Source organism: Chelonia mydas, chromosome 4, assembly GCF_015237465.2.
Source record: "Chelonia mydas isolate rCheMyd1 chromosome 4, rCheMyd1.pri.v2, whole genome shotgun sequence".
Taxonomy (NCBI): Eukaryota; Metazoa; Chordata; order Testudines; family Cheloniidae; genus Chelonia; species Chelonia mydas.
In genome coordinates this window covers 120435064-120455996 of record NC_057852.1, presented here as the reverse complement: position 1 = coordinate 120455996, position 20933 = coordinate 120435064, and the positions used below count along the sequence as shown (strand labels likewise).

General features: G+C 46.0%; 2 non-coding genes across 2 annotated transcripts; one reads left to right on the top strand and one right to left on the bottom strand.

Moving 5' to 3' along the window:
- Nucleotides 1-1216: 1216 nt before the first annotated feature.
- TRNAI-AAU lies at nucleotides 1217-1290 on the bottom strand. The gene has a single exon. It is a non-coding gene; the product is annotated as a tRNA-Ile (tRNA).
- Nucleotides 1291-1401: 111 nt separating this feature from the next.
- On the top strand, nucleotides 1402-1474 carry TRNAA-CGC. The gene has a single exon. It is a non-coding gene; the product is annotated as a tRNA-Ala (tRNA).
- Nucleotides 1475-20933: the final 19459 nt, after the last annotated feature.

Here is a 20933-nt window from a genome sequence, read left to right as displayed (position 1 = left end):
GTGCTGCAGGCAAGAATAATTATCAGGAGAACCAAGAAGTAAATTCTTTAATCCACATGGTAGAAGATTAACCCATATATTTCTGCTGCTTTTTCTCATTTACAAGGGAAAGAATGACGAAGGGAAATATACTGTACCTAACAGAGGTAATTAAAAAGTAAGCAGTCACTGATGTATTGTACTGTTTTGGATATTTAATCAATCATTACTGATTTGTCCAATTTGTGCTCACTTTGGAGAGCTAAAAGACTCCAATTTTATTGTAGACTACAAGTATACAATTCATACTGATATGTGAGGTATATTAACATAAATGTTCCGAATTAGATAAACGGACTAGTTTATTCAATACATGCTTTATCTTTTTATTTGTTGGCTTTCTGCACAAGTAGGGCTATGGAAGTAAAGTTTAGCTACGCCAATGCATCTGAATAGGGTTTCTACAGTGCCTCAATAGCCTGCGATAAACTCTTGGTATGTGCGTTTGGCTTCCACTAGGTAGGGTCCCGTGCCTGCGTCTTCCCTGTGTCCCAGGGATGGCTACTGAAGCCAGCAGAATTTGGAAGAAAAGGGGTAGAAGAGAAAACAATTCAAGCTGACTTAGAGTGGTGGTGCCCTTGGGCAGAGTGCTCCTCCTGCTCCTTCCTGTCTGGGCTCCAGTGTGGGCTTCGGGGCTGCCTGTGGGCAGTGGGAGGCTGGGGTCTAGGGAACTCCCAAGCTCACCTTGCGCAGGCCGACTCTGAAGCCTCTCCCCTAGCTTGGGTGCTGAGTATTAAGCCTTCCTCTGTGGCTTGGGCTGGAGAGCATGATCCACCCTTGGGTACATTTGGGTGGAGATGGTGGCCAGGAAGAATTCGGGCCATCAGGTCAACCCACTGGGGACAAGTCAGCAGCCCTGCGATTTTGCTTCCTGGGCCGTCTGCTCAGTCCTCGTCTCCTATGAGCTGGAAAGGCAGCTGACCAGGTTCAACCTTCTCCTCCCCTCCCCGGGCCCATCTCTTTCAGCCACAGGTCAAGGAAGGAGCCCAGAGAGGGGAGGAAAGGAGGTGGACAGAGCCTTGTCCTGCCAGCCTCTGTGCTGGCTGGCCAGCCCCTTCCCCCAACAGGGCTCTTGCCTGCTTCCTGCAAGCCCCTCAGCCCATCTCCCTTTAGCCTCTCAGACCCCTAGCAGTCATCGAAAAGAGCAGAAGCCCCACTCTCCATCCAGCACACAGAGTGGCCAACATGGGGCTTGAACCCATGACCTTGGTGTTATTAGCACCACACTCTAACCAGCTGAGCTAGCCAGCCCACAGGAAACAGCTACTTGCCTGACCCTTTTGGAAGGAACCACCGCCTGGCGCAGGGACAGTGAGGACTCCGGTATGACATGAGTGGATCAAGCAGCTTGTGGGCAAGACAGGGGAATTAGCTCAAGTGGTAGAGCGCTCGCTTCGCATGCGAGAGGTAGTGGGATCAATACCCGCATTCTCCAGCAGCAAGGGAGCCACAGTCCTTTCTTTTAGAAGCCATTGACAGTCAGGCAGCTGAGCTCCTCCAGTGGCCTCCATCCCTCTTCCGGCTTGGCCTCCCAAAAAGCCAGCCCTTGCGGAGCAGAAAGCTGTTTGTCCAAGGCCCTTCTCCCCTTTCCAGTGGCTGGGAGGCTGGAGACAGGTTGGGGAAGTTAGCTCAAATGGAAGAGCATGGGAGAAGTAGTGACATCGACACACATATTCTCCAGCCTGCTCTGCTGTAGTGGGGGACCTGCCCCTTTCTTGCTGAGCTGTTACTAGAGCACGATCCCTTTCCCCCCACCCTGCTAGTTGACAGAAGACTGGTTGGCTGGGAGGGAGTGCCACTCAAATACAGAATTACTCACATCCCTGGGGTCCATGAAGGGAATGAGGAGATGGGCGAGGGGGTGGGGCACATGATACCAGCTCAGCTGAGATCATGTAAACCACACAGCCTCCTGATCTCAGCCAGCATGGCAGCCGTGGACCAGAGCACACAGACGGCTTGGAGAAAGCCAAAGTGGGGCAGGGCTGCGTTGGTCTGGACCAGTGAGTCTGTGGGTGTCTATCCTGGTGGAGGCAGGGTTGTTTTGCTGTATGCTGTGCCAGGGGCCAGGGAGCCTGTGTGAGCCCTGCTAGAGTTCCTGAGCTGGCCGTGCTCCTGGCTTTGCCTGGGTTAGAGGAAAGTGGTGAAGATCAGAATGGCCCTCCTGGGTGAGACCAATGGTCCATCATGTCTTTTGACAGTAGCCGATGCCAGGTGTTTCAGAGGCAATGGTAAGAGCAGGCAATCATCAAGTGGTCTATCCCTGTGTTGTCTTAAATTTTGTGCTTGTTTCAGGGGCTAACTCTCACCCCCCGACACACTCCAGGGAGGGAGCATTGGTATTTGTGCCGAGGTTCTTGGCAGGGACTTGGGGCCCCTTACCCAACTCTGGGTAGCCCCCCAACTCAGGCTGTGTTGTGCTTCGGGCCATGGAGCCCTTGCCTTTTTTCCGTGGTGCCTGGGAGTCTGGCTAGCTGTGGGGAATTAGCTCAAGCAGTAGAGCGCTTGCTTTACATGCGCGAGGTAGTGGGGTTGATACCCACATTCTCCAAGCAGTTGACTGAGGGCTCATGGTGGGTGGGCTGGTCGGCCAGCTAGCCAGGCAGCTGACTCTTGGCCTTGCTGTCCGTAGCAGTCAGGCCAAAAATCAAAAGCCATCCTCCCCAGGCCCACAGCCACCTAGGGGCTCCTTTGCACCATCTTGGCTTCATTAGTGCCACACTCTGACCAGCTGAACTAGGCAACCCACGGGAAGCTTCTCAAGGGTGTTCCCCTGGGGTGGGCTCTGATGTGAAAAGCACCTGGAAGTTCATCAGCTGTTGCAAGAAGTGTGAATAGAAGGAGTAGTGATGGGGCTGTAGCTTTCCACATCATCTCAATTTGAGCAGCTTTCCATTCCCCTTTCTGTGTAATGTCCCTCCCACTGGTTTCATTCGCAGAGCTGTACAATTCTGGCAGGGTGGCCATTTAGAAATCTTTTCCTCTCTCTTTCTTTTTTTTTTTTTAACATTAGGAGCATGAGGACTGTTTGGGTGTTTCAGTGTGTGTATTTTCTCATATATATTACATAACTGGAATGTGTTTTGTACCAGATATGCCCAGGGGTGAAAGTAAGTCAAGTGACTTACCGGTAAGCTGGGGCCAGCTCTGGCCCTGGGAAGGGGCGGGGCCTAGGGTGGAAGGGGTGGGGCTGAGGGGGTCAGAGCCAGGCCACCCTGCAAGGTAAGTGCTCCCCCCTTCTCCTCTTCCTCTTCCCTCCCTCCCCCACTGGGATAGCAGCAGCAGCCCGGGGCTCCGGGGGCTATTTAAAGGGCCCGGGGCTCCCCTGCTTCTACTGCCCAGGTCCTTGAATTAGCCACCAGAGCCCTGGGGAAATGGCGGGGCTCCAGCGGCTATTTAAAGGACCGGGGTGGCAGAGGCAGCTGGAGCCCCCGCTACCCCAGGGCTCTGGGGGCTATTTAAAGGGCCTGCGGTTCCCCTGCTTCTATTGCCCCAGCCCTTTAAATAGCCCCCGGAGCCCTGGAGTAGTGGTGGCGGGGCTCTGGTGGCTATTTAAAGGGCTGGGGTGGTAGAAGCAGGGGAGCCCCGCAGCTGCTACCCCAGGGCTCCAGCAGCGGGGCTCTGGAGGCGATTTAAAGGGCCTGGGGCTCCAGCCACCGCTGGGAGCCCTAGGCCCCTTAAATTGCCCCCTGGGGAAGCCGGGCTGCCCCAGTATGGTGCACCAGCTCTTGCCGGTACGCCGTACCGGGGCATACCGGCTTACTTTTACCTCTGGATATGCCATGTAACATATCTCTGCAAAGGTTATGATCTACTCAATATATTCATCCTATTTGTATGCATGTATCATTTTTGTATTGGAAGTTATGAATATTGGCTATGTACTTGTTTAATTTTAAGTAGCCTCAGTGAAGCATTTGGTCAGTTTCTTGAGAAAAGACTATTCTCAGTAAGTGTCCAATCAAGAAACACTTAAGATGACAATAGACTTTTATAGATGCCAATCCACACTTGAGCTTTCCTGGGAACATTTGGGCTCACATGTGAACCATGGCGTTGGCCTGTAAATAACTGAGTCATGCATGGACATGTGACTTGCCTATGTGACTTCAAAACTCCATCTTGTAGCTGTGATGCTGCATAGGAAAACACAAGGGGTTTCCACCCACAAGAGAGAGACTAAAAAAGCCCTGGGAAATCCCTCCATTTTGTTTTCAGCAGGTACAAAAGATAACTTCTCCTCCCAAAGAGATGCCTGAAAGAAACTGGAACAAAGGACAGTAACTCCAGGGGTGGGAGTGATTGCTAGACCCAGACTAAAAGAGGCTTGGAAAATCTCTGAGGGTGAGATTTACCTGCATTTAGTTTCTTACTGTATTAGGCTTAGACCTGCATGTTTTATTTTATTTTGCTTGGTAATTCACTTTGTTCTGTGTGTTATTACTTGGAGCCAATTAAATCCTCCTTTTTATATTTAATAAAATCACTTTTACTTACTTATCACTTTTACCAGAGCAAGTATTAATTCCTGGGGGAGCAAAACAGCTGTGCATATCTATCAGTGTTATCGAGAGCGAACAATTTATGAATTTACCCTGTATAAGCTTTATACAGGTTAAAACAGATTTATTCAGGGTTTGGATCCCATTGGGAACCAGGTATCTGGGCGTTGGAGACATGAACACTTCTTAAGCTGTTTTCAGTTAAGCCTGCAGCTTTGCGGGGGATGTAGTTCAGACCTGGGTCTGTGTTGCAGCAGGCTAGCGTGTCTGGCACAACCAGGCAGGGCACTGAAGTCCCAAGCTGCCAGGGAAAACGGGCTCAGAGGTAGTCCCAGCATGTCAGGTGGCAGGCCCAAGGGGGTTTCTGTGATTTAACCCATCACAGCTTCATAATCACCAATGTCCATCATTCTGGCACCACCTGAGGGCTACATCTCTCTCTCCCATGCTGTCCACAAGCTAGCATGTAACTTTTGTAATGTATGCCGACACCACTATATCTAATGCATAGCCAGTAGGGGTACTTCTCCTCTTTCTTATTTGTATTTCCTCAGCCTACTAATGTTGAAGTGCCCTTCTCTTATAGGTGAAGATATTATGATCTCAACTGATCATACAAGTCAATTCATTGCCAGGGCTCTCTTGTGGCTGGATTGTTTTTCAAATTTTCCAAAAGTTGGTGTTAGCTCATGTTTCTGTGGTTGGCTTATGTCATTATGAACAAAAGTCCCCCATACGCTCTATTTCCAGTTCCCCAAAACGTAGGGGTTACCTTTGGGACGTTTATCTTTGCCAGAGTTCTTAGGCCTCAAGCCTTATGCTAACTGCTGAAGCTAATGTCTTTAGCAGTGTTTCTCAAGCTGGGGTCTGCAGACCCCTGGAGGGGGGGTGTCTGTGGACCGCGCTGATCAACTCCTCCCCTTCCCTCTCAGCGCTTCCTGCATGCTAAAAGTCCAGAGGCACAGTGGGGCCCCAGCTCCTCACTGCTCCTAGAAGCAGCTGGCATGTCTGCCCTGCACCCCCCACACACCAAAACTCCCTCCCAGAGCCCGCACCCCAAGACCGTGCCCCATCCTGGTGAAAGTGAGTGAGGGTGGGGGAGAGTGAGCAATGGAGGGAGGGGGATAGAGTGAGCAGGGGTGGGGCCTCAGGGAAGGCAGCAGGGCAAGGGCTAAGTAGAGGGACTTGGGGTTCCCAAAATTTTTTAAATCAAAATGGGGGTCCTCAGGTTGCTAAAGTTTGAGAACTGCTGTCTTCTAGGATACAGGCCTGTGGGCAGGGATGGCCCATAACATTTTGGCACCTGAGGTGGGAAGTTCAAATGACACCTCCATGCCCCCTCTCTTGGGCCAAAACTTTGAAAAGTCTCAATTCTGCCTTCTTCCTGTTCTACTCCTCTCAGGGCACTGCTCTGCTACCTACCTCAATGAAGGAGAACTAACAACTTAAAATGTCTTGTTCAAAAATTTTAAGTAACACTTAACTTTCAAACTTCTGAACAGCAAGTGTAACTTTTCTTGTCTTCATAGTAAACACTGGCATTTTTATCTGTTTGAATAATCAAAGTGGTGCTTTCGGTGCCTTCTTGGTTGCAAAGATTTGAACTGCTTCCTGCTGAAGGTCCACAGTCTGGACCAGCCTCTCCTGTGTGATTGTGGAGCGTAGATGTGTTTTTATTAACTTCAGCTTGGAGAAGCTGCGTTCTCCATTGGCAACTGTTACAGGAAGTGTTAGAAGTATGTGCAGAGCAACAAAAGCATTTGGAAAGGGGGTGGTCATCTTATTTGTGCACATATATTCCAGAATAGCCTTTGGAGTTGATCCTGTTGAAATGTATCTTGAAAGGGCTTTCAGTTCATCAGCTAAATCACTCACATCAATATTGCACATATCATGTGTCAACACTGTCTCTAGTGCCCTGCATTGCTGGTGTAGATCTTCTTCAGGTATAGTGCGGAGTTTTGGAATATCATACAACATCCCAAATATACTGCTGTGTTCCTTGAGCTGCATGAAATGTTCTTCAACTGACTGTATTGCACAATCTGGCAACTGGTTAAAGAATTCAACTTTGAGTTGTTGTTTGGGGTCTCTTATGGGATTATCCCATGCCTCGTAATCAAAATGTCTTCTTCTTCGGTGACTCTTGTATTCTTGAATGGGTGGGAAAATAGCTTCAAGTGTGAAGTTTCTCTGCCAACTTCTGTGCACCCTTCAGAACGTTTTGAAATCCCTCTTTTGATTGTAGGTATGACTTTGCTTTGTCCAGTTCCATTGCTCCAGATATATCAAGGTCAACACCATGGAGTCTCTTGCTCACAACATTTATTTGAAACAGTATGTCATGCCACAACACTAAGCCACACAGAAATTTGAAGTTATGTATGTTTCTGGTGATTCCATTTCCCCCTGCCACTGTTCTCCCACGAACAGTTCCTGTCATAGCATTATCCTCCATAATGGCAACTATGGCGTCATCTATCTTCTCAATTTGGTGTTTGATAGGCTTTATTACCTCACTCGACTTTCCCATTGTGTGGTACTCAGTGGTTTCAGTGTCAGAGAGGATGTTCCCAGATGTTGCTTCAAAATTTGCCATCAATGAGTTGATGCAGAGAAATACACAGATGCTTTGAATTACATTAAAAAATTCAGCACCCTCACTAGAAGCTGACGCTGCGTCACTGACCACCAAGTTCAATGAATGAGAACTGCATGGGACAAAAAAACCAAACAAACTCGAAGGTTTAACTCTCTGATTCGTGTCTGCGCTCCTCTGTTCTTTCCTCTCATGTTGGCACCATTATCGTAGCCCTGACCTCTCATGTCAGCTATTGCAATTCCTGTATCTTCCAGCTTTTTAAGCAGAACATTTGTCATGCCAGCTCCTGTAGTATCATCAATGTCAAATTCTAGAAAATGCTCTCTGACAGTCACCATTGCAGGGACATTTTCACTAGGTTCTGTTGTTGTTACAAAACGCACCATTAGTCATTTGTTCCGTATGGCTGGTGTCAGGTGTGCAGTCCGGAATAACAGAGTAATATCTTGCTGACTTCAGATCTGCCACAATCTTCTGTTTGACTTTTGTTGCCAGTAACTGTATGATCTCATTTTGAATTGTTTTTCCAAGGTAGTGGCGTGTGTACATTTCCTGGGCGGTGACTCTTCTTTGATGCTGTACTCCAGTAGCATCAAACTCAGCCATCAGCTCCAAAATTTTAAGGAAGTTTCCATTGTTTGGCACATACAGCTGATCTGAAGTGTCACGCAGTGCTAGGTTTTGGGTAGCACGCATTCTCACTCTAAGCGGGGGAATAGTCCCGCTATTGCGGGGAACTTTCCTGGCTTCTGCACTACCCCGGTGAAGTGGGCTAGTGAAAGGATCGGAGTCCTCACTCCCACTTCCTTTACCCAGTGGCCTCCCTGCCCTTGAGGACTCCCCTTCCTCTCTCCTGTCTGGCAGAGTCCACGTAACCCCAACAAGCCTGGGCCCAGGATTCCTGGAGGGCTTGACCCCCAACTCTGCTGCGGTCACCTAGGATAGGGGCGAGGGTGTCCCCACTCCAGGGTACTCTCTCTGCACTGGGCCCTTCTCTGACCCACTGACCATTACATACAAGTTAAAGCAAATGCAAGTGATTTAATCAACAATTAATTTTAAAAAGAATAAGGAAAAATGGGAAGGTTAAAGGAAACACATCAACCCGCTCTGTGGCAGGAAACTTCACAAACTTAAGGAACTAAACTCAGCAGCAGCTGTTTCTTGTGCCTCCACCACACTCTTCTCTGATCTACACTTTTCTTCAGGAATGTGCACGGTTACATCCATTTGAGATGGAGATATGGATGCTGCAGTAGCTGCCAGGTCACCTGCACTCTGACTAACTAGAAGATCAGGCATCTCCTCACCACTCACATCCTCACTGGGGCCAGAAGGCTCACTGTGAACATTTGTGTCTATGTATCTCAGGAGAGCTCCTTCCTGCTTAGATAGAAAGCAAAGGAAGCTTTTCTTTCTTTTTCTGAATGCTGCCCCAGAGGGACATTTTCTTCTTTCACTCATGACTGCTGTTCTGTGCTGGCTATATTGGCTCTCAACACCCAGTTGAAGGGGACAAATAAGCAGGCTGGTAGCAGGGCCTAAGTGAGGGAAGATATCAGCATCTTAAGGGCCTAACTGGCTCCTACTACTTCAGGTGACTGTCTGTTCTCCTCAAGTGGGTTCAGGGAAGCAGCAGGAAACAGGCAGCTCCCTGAGAAGCTGGTGTTAATCAGACCAGGCTCCTGGGGGTGCTAGAGAGGTACATAAGAGGCTCCTCCTCCTCTCTCTCCCTGCAGCTCCTGCCGCTTTCTGTTCTTCCCTCTCACCTTTTCGCCTGCCTGCCTGTTATGTCTCTTGTGCCCTCCTTCCTCCAGCACAGCACTCCACCATCTCTGTGCATCTAGAGCAGAGAGAATACATATGCACCACCAGCAGACACAATTTTCTACATTCTGGGTACTAGTGGTGACCCCTGGCACCTGAGGCAGCCGCCTCAGTTCGCCTCATGGTAAGGCCAGTCCTGCCTGTGGGTTCCTTACATTACTGCTGAATATCATAAATGCAGAATGTAATGAAAGCAAGGCAGTGAATATAATAAAGGTAAGGTAGCCCCATGGGCTACAATACATACAAATGATGGGGTCTAAATTAGCTGTTACCACTCAAGAAGGATCTTGGAGTCATCATGGATAGTTCTCTGGAAACATCTGCTCAGCGTGTCATGGAAGTCAAAAAAGCTAACGATGTTGGGAACCATTAGGAAAAAGATATACAAGACATAACATATAATGCGACTATGTAAATCCATGGTATGCCCACACCTTGAATATTGCATATAGTTCTGGCTGCCCCATCTAAAAGGAGATTATTAGAATTGGAAAAAGTACAGAGAAAAGAAACAAAAATGATTAAGGGTATGGAACAGCTTCCATATAAGGAGAAATTAAAGGGACTGGGATTATTCAGTTTAGAAAAGAGATGATTAATGGGGGATATGATAGAGGTCTAAAATCATGAATGATGTGGAGAAAGTGAATAAGTGTTTTGATCACCCAGTGAAATTAATAGGCAGCAGGTTTATAAAAACAAAAGGAAGTACTTCTTCAGACACCACAGTCAACCTGTGAAACTCATTGCCAGGGAATGTTGTGAAGGCCAAAAGTATAACTGGATTAAAAAAAAAAGATAAATTCATGGAGGATAGGTCCATCAATGGCTATTAGACAAGGTAGTCTGGGATGCAACCCCATACTCTGGGTGTCCCTAAACCTCTGATTGCTATAAGATGAGTGTGGACCACTCGATAAATTGGTCTGTTCTCTTCATTCTCTCTGAAGCATCTGGCACCAGCCACTGTCAAGACAGGACACTGGGCCAGGTGACCCACAGGTCTGACCCAGTATGGCCATTCTTATGCTTTTAGTCTTATATTTTTGTCTATTTCTAGACAAATTTTAGAACTAGCTTCCTGTCCTCAGAGAAACAAATTAGAAGAGTAAAATATCCATTTCGTCATCTTTGTTGAGAGAGTGTTCTGTCAGAAATATCTATGTATTTATAAATAGTTAATGGAGAAGGTGACCGTAGCTGGTACTCAAGAACGTATGCCATTGTTCCTCCTGTACAGGACCAATAAAACCACTTGTAGAGCACTGCACATAGCTTCTTTTGTAGTGGTCTTAATCTAGCCTGTTCCCTTACCAGTTTAGCACTGTGTTGCCTAATTTCAATACCCCAAGTGATGCAGTTCCCATGATTTCCTACAAGAGAATATCCACAGCTTAATTTTAAAGATCCTGAGTAGAGCTGGTCAAAGTTTTTCAGATGGAATGTTTTTCCATCCGAAAATGCTGATTTGTTAAAACGAAGTGTTTTAAAATGACAATTTGATATAGTATGAAATGAAAAGTAAAAAAACAAAATGAAATGATTGTTCTGAAAGGAAATCTCAATCTTTTGGTTTTGTTCTGAATTGAAACAAAAACAAATTTTGAAATTGTGAAATTTCCATTCTGCAGGAAGTTCAGTTCTGTCACAGATCTGCTCCTTAGCATTTTGACATCTTACCATGTCTCACTTCAATAATTGCTTAATGAAACGACACGTAATAGCTCAGCATCACAACATCCAAATCCCTTTGTCAATCTAGCCCTTAGCTTTTAATAAAAGTTTTCATTTGGAATCTCCTGAGGGACCCCCCACCCCATCTGTTATTTTTATGTAAGAAAACAGTTAAAAATTTTCAATAAATTGAGGTGTCATTTGGTTATTAAGTCAAAGGCTAGAAAGGAACATCCATATTCTCCTAGTATGGGTGGTGGTGGTGGGGTAGCGGGAAGAAACCAGTCAACATACACTGCCTAGAAGAAATGGATCTCCCCAGAATTGCCCAAGTTCTTCACTGGATTGCATGAGGGTGCACCCTGGCAAACAAAGCATGTAGTCCACTGTAGGGTTTGGGCCTTTAATTGTAATGATTGCAAAAAGCAGTGGTCAATAAGAGCACACTAACTAGGTACAAGCAATACCTCATTCCCACATTGTTACTGTAGCCATAGAAAGAATTAACTAACATAAGTCATTGTAGAATTTACACTACATTAGAATAGAATATTATCAGGGTTAGAAGGGACCTCAGGAGGTCATCTCGTCCAACCCCCTGCTCAAAGCAGGACCAATCCCCAATTTGCCTTGTCTCTTCATCAGTTTCAATGTCTGAAAACTTTATATAGTTTCTCAGTAATGGCAGTTTAATAATATAGAATGAGCTGCTACACCAGTACAGTAGTCTTGTCTGTCCTAAATAATTTAGGATCTACTGCAGATTTTACCCTTCAGTTCCCCCCTTCTCCAGATCATTAATAAAGATCCCAGACATGATGAAACCTGATCACTTATTCCTACTTTGTGTTCTTTCTCAACTGGCTTCTAATCCATGGGAGTACAGTGTTTTTCACCTCTTGACTATTTCACTTCAATAGACCTTTTTTAAGGAACTGCTTTATCAAAGCCCTTAAGACATTTCTTAACATTTTTCTTCTCCAAAAATAAAAACAAACATAGCAATATAGCCTGGGCAGCTTTCATGTCTCCAACATTTCCTATCTTGGAGAGACGACTCCAGACTCTTCGTTTCATAGGAAAGGCCAACTCTTTGTAACATTCTGAGCTTAACTAGACTCAGAAGCTACTACCTAAATCCGTTGGAATTTCACTCAAAAATACCTGTGCCACTGTCTCACTCAGTGGGGCAGCACTGGGGTAGTCTAACAGGACTCCAGGAGCCCCTTCAGGGATAACCAAATGAACCATACACCTTGTCACAGGTCCATTACGCAAAGTGTAAACAATTCTGAAATTTACATCTGAACATTTCTGGAGGTTGGATGTTCATATGGGTTTTTGTTAGGCCTATCAACCATTTTTTTTCATTCTGTATTTGTACTGCACCTTACCCAAACGGGTCCTGGTCCATGAAGAGGGCTTCTAGGTGCTACAATAATACAAAGAATACATTTTTATTATTGGTACATTCCTTGTCTATCATATACATGCCACAGTTTTATGCATAAAACTCAGTGATAGCTAGGAGGATATGGCTTATCAATAAATGGTTGTTATAGCAGATAACACCTCTAAACACTTTAGGCCATGTCTTGTGTCAACTCAGCAAATGTTTGTATTGTACAATACACTCTTGCTATGATCCTTGACAAAAGAGGCACTTTATAGCTCAATAAAGTATTTCTCATACCCATCCAGCTGGAAGGGATAGATCCCTTGTTTATTTAAGCTGTATTTCTGATGTGCTATAAATAGGTCAAAAGTTAACACTGTGGAGTCATTTTCTCTTAACCTCACAGGTTACTACAGGTTGTCAGACACTTCTTAAAGGTTCTGTTATATAGATTATTTGCAGTGGGTAGCGCTTGCCTTTGTAGCAGAACAGATGTGTTTGTATAGGATGGTGCTCTGTGAAATTGTCCTAAATGTCTGCATTTTACATAACCATAACCTTTTCACTGCTGGTTTTCCACTGCACCAGCTGTATTCTATTATGCATAAGCAAAATCAATGGAGCATGTGATGGGGCACTCACTTCTCATCAACCCCTCCTGTTGGCTGGATGTGGTGCTGCAATCCTTTTTCTCCAATCCTGGCACCAGCTGTAGACCTCACTGGGCAGGTCTTTAGTGGCTCAGCCATCTGGCTAAGTCACACAGGCTAAAATGAACAAACCCCTTCCAGGGTAACAGATGTCCAGCTGAAAGTTTAAACAAACACCCAAACAAATGATTCCTCTCTTCCTTTTGGTTTATTCTTCAGCCTGCTTACTGGCCTCGGTAGTCACCCCTTTCTGGGTTAAATTTAAGTCCTTCCCTGTTATAGAGCACTGCCCCCCAGGGCTTTCTCCCTAGACACTCTTTATTTTCACAGGTTTTCACTTCCCCAGCTCTCCTGCCAGGTCATCTCTCAAGTTTAGTCCCCTTCCAGGGTTGTAAAGAGTTCAACAAAATGGTTAGCCCTTCCCAGGGTCTTCAACCCCATCTCTGAGCTCTTTAAATTTCAGCCCTTTCTCTGCAGCTTAGGCCACTCCAGTACTGGCTGGTGGGGGGACTCAGGCCCACCCACTACTCCAGTCCCAACCCAGGGTCCCTATAAATAGCAGCCAAGTGCTGCTTCCTTTGCTTGGTTACTGCTACATTCCCTAGGCCTCTTCCCACCTGGTCTCTCTATCTCTTTCCATTACCTTAGGGCTAGAGCTCTTAGCTCCTCTCACTTCCTGGTGTAGCTAATGCAGCTCCTCAAGCTCCTTCTGGTTAGGACAGAGTACCCTTCCTTGCCCCTCTGGCCCCAGCCAGAAATAGACCTATTCAGGCCCTGCAGCTGCTTTTATCTGAGCCTGATGGGGTCTGATCGGTTGTTTTGATGAGGCCTCTCTAGCCAAGTCTGGAGGACCCACATTCGCTGCTCCTTTCCTGGTGCCTGGTGTGATAGGACTGTGAGGTTTCCAGCAGGGGACCTGAAAGGGCCTGGTACACCCCATCACAGCACATTAAGAACTTGCTTATTGTGCTGTTTCTTGCTGGAGTGCTGCTACGTTGCCGTAAGTTTTTCTGATTTGTACATTCTTCTTCAAAGCATTAAACAGACGTTATGGGGCAAATGCTCAATTTAGAAATTCTTCTCTGAGGCTATGGAGCTGCTCAGTAGCTGATACTGCAGCCCGGAGCCTAGAGCAATTCTTGTGATTCTAATGCATTGCCTTCATGGGGGTGGAGAGAAGGGTTTGCATAGAAGGGAATCCTTTGGTTGTGGGTCAGCCTGTGCCTGCAGCCACCCATCCCTTGGAGTAGTGCCGCATCCTTTAGTGCCACTTAAGTGGCATAAAGATTATGGTACAGACTGTCTTTGGCTGAATTTTTATACATTGTAAATAAACAAACAGACTATGTAGGCGAGAGTCTGGCCTGATGGTGTCCCAACTCATTTCTTTGCCAACAAACTCATGCCAGAAGTCTAAATGCTTTTTGGTTGTCTAGAAGCTGAGACACTCTCTTTGGACCTCTGTTCAAAGTGGGAAAATGCCTAAAGGGAACACAATCTAGAATTCCAGGGCTCTGACAACAAGAATGTTTGGCAAAATTCCACTCTGGTTTACAGCAGTTTAAGACCCTCAAGGTTACTGGGATCACAGGGGGTGCAAGCCAGCCCAGAATTTGATTACATGACTTTCATGCGAGCAACGTTGCCTTCTCTATGAGCTCCAGCTCCCGAGCCTTAGTTCCTGTCCTCAGATCAGAGCACTGTATTTATTTCTTTTCATTACTGACTAAACCAACATAAAAATCACTCTCTGCGCAGATAGCAATCATCACCCTGGACAAAAATTTTGAGCATCCTTTGAATGACATTCATTCCAGTGGGAGCTGTGGGGAAATTGGCACAACATGAATGCAGAACTTAAATGCGATTCTAACACAAAAACATGCTGGGTGAAATCCTGGCTTTATTGAACTCAGTGGCAAAAATCCCATTGACTTTGAGGCCAGGATTTCACCTGCTGTTTTTACTGAAACTATTACATCAAAACCTCATCTCTACTTGTCATCATATAGCCACAATACCTGTGGTAGTGTTCAGCCTAGAATATTTTTTACTGAATTTCACTGGGCTTTCATAATATCTCATGCTATGTAAAGCATATTTCAACTGAAGATCTCAAAATGTTTTACAGGGAAAAGTAAGTAACATTCAGTAAAGCTAGCTGAAATTTACACATTCCACAGTTAATCTGAAACATTTATCACATAATCTCACAATTTTTTGCTGATTTTCACTGTCATAACTTGTTACCTCCTGTAAGTTTTGCAGTAGTTAATTGAAATGTAAGGTAAGATAAAGGTCTCCAGAAAAAATATATCCTATTGAGACCGAACAACTTTAAGCAACTGATTGTGAATAAGAGGTTACATTTCCAGCACTTCAGTTCAAATATTTCCATAAACTTTTTCCTGAAACGTCTCATTTGATTATTATTATTAGAATGATATTGGGCTAAAACCTGGCCTAAAATATGGGTCTGTTGTGCTGTAAAGCTACCCTAATTGGACAGGTGGGGATTTCCCCCAGTGTAAGGGAAGTCTTGGATTGTGCAGAACCACCATGGTATGGGTGTGGGTGCCAGAGATAGGAAAGGGGACATGAGTGAAGCATACCAGCAAATCACAGACCACCCTGAATTTGATCTAAGAAATGCAAAGGGTTGAATGAGTTCCCAGCAGCCGCCACAATCAGGGAAGCACAAAAGCAGATTTTAAAGCATACGGCTCTACAGTAATTTTTGTTTAAAACTGTTGTGTTAAACCAGACTCTAGGTAGGAATTAGGCTAAAACCCATGAGCCACCGGAGACTCATCACATGAAAACACCTCTTGGTCATGCCAACCAGGGCAGATTTTGATACAGGGACAGAGGTGAAAGGGTCTGAAGCCTGCTTGCAATACCTTAATCCACCCAAACTCTTATTGATTTTATTTAAAATTGCAAAATTTAAATTTGGGAGGATCTATGAATGTTTAATAGAAAACAAGTTAGATGTAAATGAAAGTAAAAAAAGTTATGTTCTTGTTGCTAGGGCAACAAGTCTCTGATCTTTTCAGTGGGAGTATCGGTGCATTTATAATACTTAATTCACAAGGATAAAAGAAGCTGTTTGATGCAGCCATTTAGTGACATGCACAGTACATGGAGTTATGATCAGTGAGCAAATTTGCTTGAAATTCAAATTTCAGCATGGAGAGACTGATGGTATGGCTACAGTGGGGTTTACAAGGAATCATGTCAATGCATACCTGCAGTTAGCTCGGCACACTGAGATGTGGAAATGAGTGCAGAGGAGAGAGCCTCCATGTTTTGTTCAGCCCTTTAGTCTAGAGTTGCTCACCTTTAATGTTATCACTTAGCCATTTGGGAAGGTGGGTTTGTTTTTTTTAAAACAAGTTTTCAGTACTGTGGAGTCTCAGGAAACAAATGCAGCACTTCATTAAACAGGATGCAGCGACAAAGAGAACCAACTAGAGGAAGCTCTTGATAACCTCATAGCAACTGTGATGCTTCCCAGGAGTACGCAGGGCTGTAAGGCACCTCGCTACCACCTGGCCTGAGTGTGAGGAAGCCTTGTCTGTGCCTGCCATGGGTCATCTCCCCCACTTCAGTGGCCATGGGCAACACAATCTCTCCCCTCTAGGCCTCACAGGCCCTGCTGCCACTCTACAGGATAGTGACTGGCACACTCCAATGCTTAAGCACTCTGAGCGTCAACCTGGAGTGCTCAACCCTTGGTCTATTGGACACTCAGTATTCACGGATTCTCTGCTTCCAAAGCAACAGCTTACCAGTTCCACTTCCCATAACCACTCTGCCTAGAACACAGCACTTAGATATGTTTATAGTGAAATCAAGTATATGTTTACTTAACAAAGCACTGAGATTTAAGTAGTGGCAAGTAGAAGCACTGACAACAAATGGTTACATATAAAACAAAAACATGCATTCTAGAGCCTAGACTTAATTAACAAGATAGCCCCGAGTCTTGAGTATTGCTCACCCAAAATCCTTGCAGTGTTTTATAGTCAAGCTGGCTGTGATCCTCCTTTCACAAGGTAAGGATGCTGCCAGTCTGCCTCCCAGGTGAAGGTTTCAGTATGTTCTTTGCCCCCCCCCCCGGCCCAGATGTACGAGTGCCATCCTTTGTCTTTATTCATACAGGACACACCCTCTTGTTTGTTTCATGCTGTAGATGTTTTTGTAATCTGAATTTGCCACTGGCTTAGTTTGTAAATGGGTATATAGCGTGAGGTATACAATACTGAAATGGCCAGACAGGGCGAGAGATGCCTGTTACCTTCTATCTAACACGTCTGAGGGTGCTGAGGGAGTTGGCTGATGTGATTGCAGAACCATTGGCCATTATCTTTGAAAACTCTTGGCAATTGGGGGAGGTCCTGGATGATTGGAAAAAGGCAAATATAGTGCCCATCTTTTAAAAAAGGAAGAAGGAGAATCCGGGGAACTACAGACTGGTCAGCCTCACCTCAGTCCCTGGAAAAATCATGGAGCAGGTCCTCAAGGAATCCATTTTGAAGCACTTGGAGGAGAGGAAGGTGATCAGGAACAGTCAACATGGATTCACCAAGGGCAAATCATGCAGGTCCAACCTGATTGCCTTCTATGGTGAGATAACTGGCTCTGTGGATGTGGGGAAAGCAGTGGACATGATATATCTTGACTTTAGCAAAGCTTTTGATATGGTATCCCACAGTATTTTTGCCAGCAAGTTAAAAAAGTATGGATTGCATGAATGGACTATAAGGTGGATATAAAACTGGCTAGATCATTGGGCTCAACAGATAGTGATCAACAGCTCAATGTTTAGTTGGCAGCCGGTATCAAGTGGAGTGCCCCAGGGGTCGGTCCTGTGGCTGGTTTGGTTCAACATCTTCATTAATGATCTGGATGATGGGATGGATTGCACTCTCAGCAAGTCTGTGGGTCACACTAAGCTGGGGGGAGAGGTAGATATGCTGGAGGGTAGGAATAGGGCCAAAGTGACCTAGACAAATTGGAGGATTGGGCCTAAAGAAATCTGATGAGGTTCAATAAGGACAAGTGCAGAGTCCTGCACTTAGGACAGAAGAATCCCATGCACTGCTACAGGTTGAGGACCGACTGACTAAGCAGCAGTTCTGCAGAAAAGGACCTAGGGGTTACAGTGGATGAGAAGCTGAATATAAGTCAACAGTGTGCCCTTGTTGCCAAGAAGGCTAATGACATATTGGGCTGCATTAGTAGGAGCATTGCCAGGAGATCAAGGGAAGTGATTATTCCCCTCTATTCAGTACTGGTAAGGCCACATCTGGAGTATTGCGTCCAGTTTTGGGCTCTCCACTACAGAAAGGATGTGGACAAATTGGAGAGAGAGTCTAGCTGAGGACAACAAAAATGATTAGGGGGCTGGGGTACATGATTTATGAGGAGAGGCTGAGGGAACTGGGCTTATTTAGTCTGCAGAAGAGAAGAGTGAGGAGGGATTTGATAGCAGCATTCAACTACCTGAATGGGGGTGCCAAAGAGGATGGAGCTAGGTGAGGGATGGATGCAGCACACCAGCCATTTTAATCCAGCCCTTGATCTCCCACTGGAGCTCTGGTGCTCCAGCTGGGGAGCAGGGTCGGGGGCTGCTCCGCACAGCTCTGGAAAGCAGTGGCATGACCCCCCTCTGGCTCCTACATGTAGAGGCAGCCACAGGGCTCCACTCCACAAACTGTCCCCGCCCCAAGCACTGCCCCTACAACTTTTATTGGCTGGGAACCACAGCCAATGGGAGCTGCAGGGGCGGCGTCTGTGGATGGAGTAGCATGCAGCAGAGCCACCTGGCTGTGCTTCCATGAAGGAGCCGAAGGGAGGACATGCCACTGCTTCTGGGACACTTGAGGTAAGTGTCACCCAGAGTCTGCACCCCTGAGGCACCCCCACATGCCCCAGCCCTGATCCCCCTCTGAACCCCTTGGTCCCAGCCCAGAGCACCCTCCTGCACACCAAACCCCTCATCCCCAGCCCCACCCCAGAGCTTGCACCCCCAGGTGAAGCCCTCACTCCTCCGTGCCCCTGCCCCTGCCCTGATCCCCCTCCTGCCCTCCGAATTGCTTGGTCCCAGCCTGGAGCACCCTCCTACACCTCAAACCCCTCATCCCCAGCCTCACCCCGAAGCCCGCACCCCCAGCCGGAGCCCTCACCCCCCAACACATGCCATCCCCCCTACCCCAGCCCAGAGCCCCCTCCTGCACCCTGACCTCCTCATTTCTGGCCCCACCCTGGAGCCCGCACCCCAGCCGGAGCCCTCACCCCCTTGGACACACCCCAACCCCAATTTTGTGAGCATTCATGGCCCACCATACTATTTCTATACTCAAATGTGGTCCTCAGGCCAAAATGTTTGTCCACCCCTGCCATAGTAGGGCCATTTTTTGTGTGTGCAACTGATGATTCCTTCCTAAATGAAGTACTTTGCATTTGTCCTTACTGAATTTCATCCTGTTTACTTCAGACCATTTCTCCAGTTTGTCCAGATCATTTTGAATTTTTAATCCTTTCCTCCAAAGTACTTGCAACCCATCTTGGGCTGATGATCATTCCTAGTCACTTTATTCGGCCAGGCACTGAGGATTCACAACTCCCATTGAAGCCAGCAGGAGTTGTGGGTTCTCAACACGTTAAGATTCAGTCCCGCATTGTAGACCTTGGACAAAATTCTCTGCTGCCATAACTCCACTGACCTTATTAGAGTTCTGCCAGCAGAGAATTTAATTTGTCTGTTTATTACAGACCGCTACCAAGTAAATTAGAAATATCACCTATAAGTCTCTCAACCCTTCTTATGGCCACATGATAGCTGGCCGAGCTAGTTTCTTTATATCACCCATTCAGAAAAAGATTGTTTAGGCATATGGCACAAAGTTATCTTGACACCATCTGCTGTGTGTTTCAGGGCCAAATCAATGAGTAAACAGGCTAGTCATCAGGCAGACATATCCATGGGAAATAGTGAGAACTGAGTCTTTCCCAGCACTCCATGACTCCCCCTCTCTCTTTTTCTCTCTGTTATAATAAAATTACCTGTTGCCATGATGTCTGAGTGCCTCAAAGCTGGTCGACAGCAGAAGCACCAGAAGAGTCTTCACATATGGTGGCAGGAAAACCATCAAAGCATGGCTCCAAAGGGAGCTGTACGATTATGACAGAGGAGTGGGCCTGGGGACTAATATATAGGCACTAGATATCAGCATAAATGATCTCGCCCTTGCAAACTCAATCTCAGAACCTGATATAGTGGTTTATTAATGGAACAGTGCAATTTTATCCTGTAAGCACCGGAGAAGGTTCAGGGAAATGGTCAGTACGATATTTGATCTCTCTATAGTTCAACGACTACAGTTAAAACAGCAGAGAGCAGAGAGAGCTTGAAAGCTATGTAATTAAGTTGGTTCAGAGGGACATACAACATCATTAAGGTGCAATAGGCTATAATGAAAAAATGAACAATGCAAGTTACAAGAAATGGGAATTGGGCTTCACAAGGGAGTGATCAAAACTCTGAGATTAAAAATAGAAAACCTATACCAGGAATAGAGAGAAGGCAACTAAACAAAAATTCAAGGAGCTCTATTAGACTTGTGGGGAATGGATAATGGCAGCAAAATAGCAGTAAGTTAACGCTAGCTTAAAGGACTAAAGGGAACAAAAATAAAGAATCACAGAATCATAGGACTGGAAGGTACCTCGGTGGATCATCTAGCCTAGTCCCCTGCACTGAGGCAGGACCAAGTACTGTCTAGACAATCCCTGACAGGTGTTTATCTAACCTGTTCTTAAAACCCTCCAGTGATGGAGGTTTCACAACCTCCCTATGTGAGTTGTTCCAGTGCTTAACCACCCCTATAGCAGGAAGCTTTCCTAATGTCTAACCCAAAACTCCCTCGCTGAAATTTAGACCCATTACTTCTTGTCCTGTCCTCAATGGATAAGGAGGACAACCCAGCTCTTTGTAACAACCTTTTACATACTTGAAAACTATCGTCATGTCCCCCATCCCCCCAGTCTTCTCTTCTCCAGATGAAACAAAACCAATTTTTCAATCTTTCCTGGTAGGTCATGTTTTCTAAATCTTTAATCATTATTGTTGCTCTTCTCTGGACTTTCTCCAATTTGTCTATATCCTTCCCAAAGTGTGATGCCTGAAACCGGACATAATACTGAATGATGTTTGAGTTTTTTTGTAACAATGT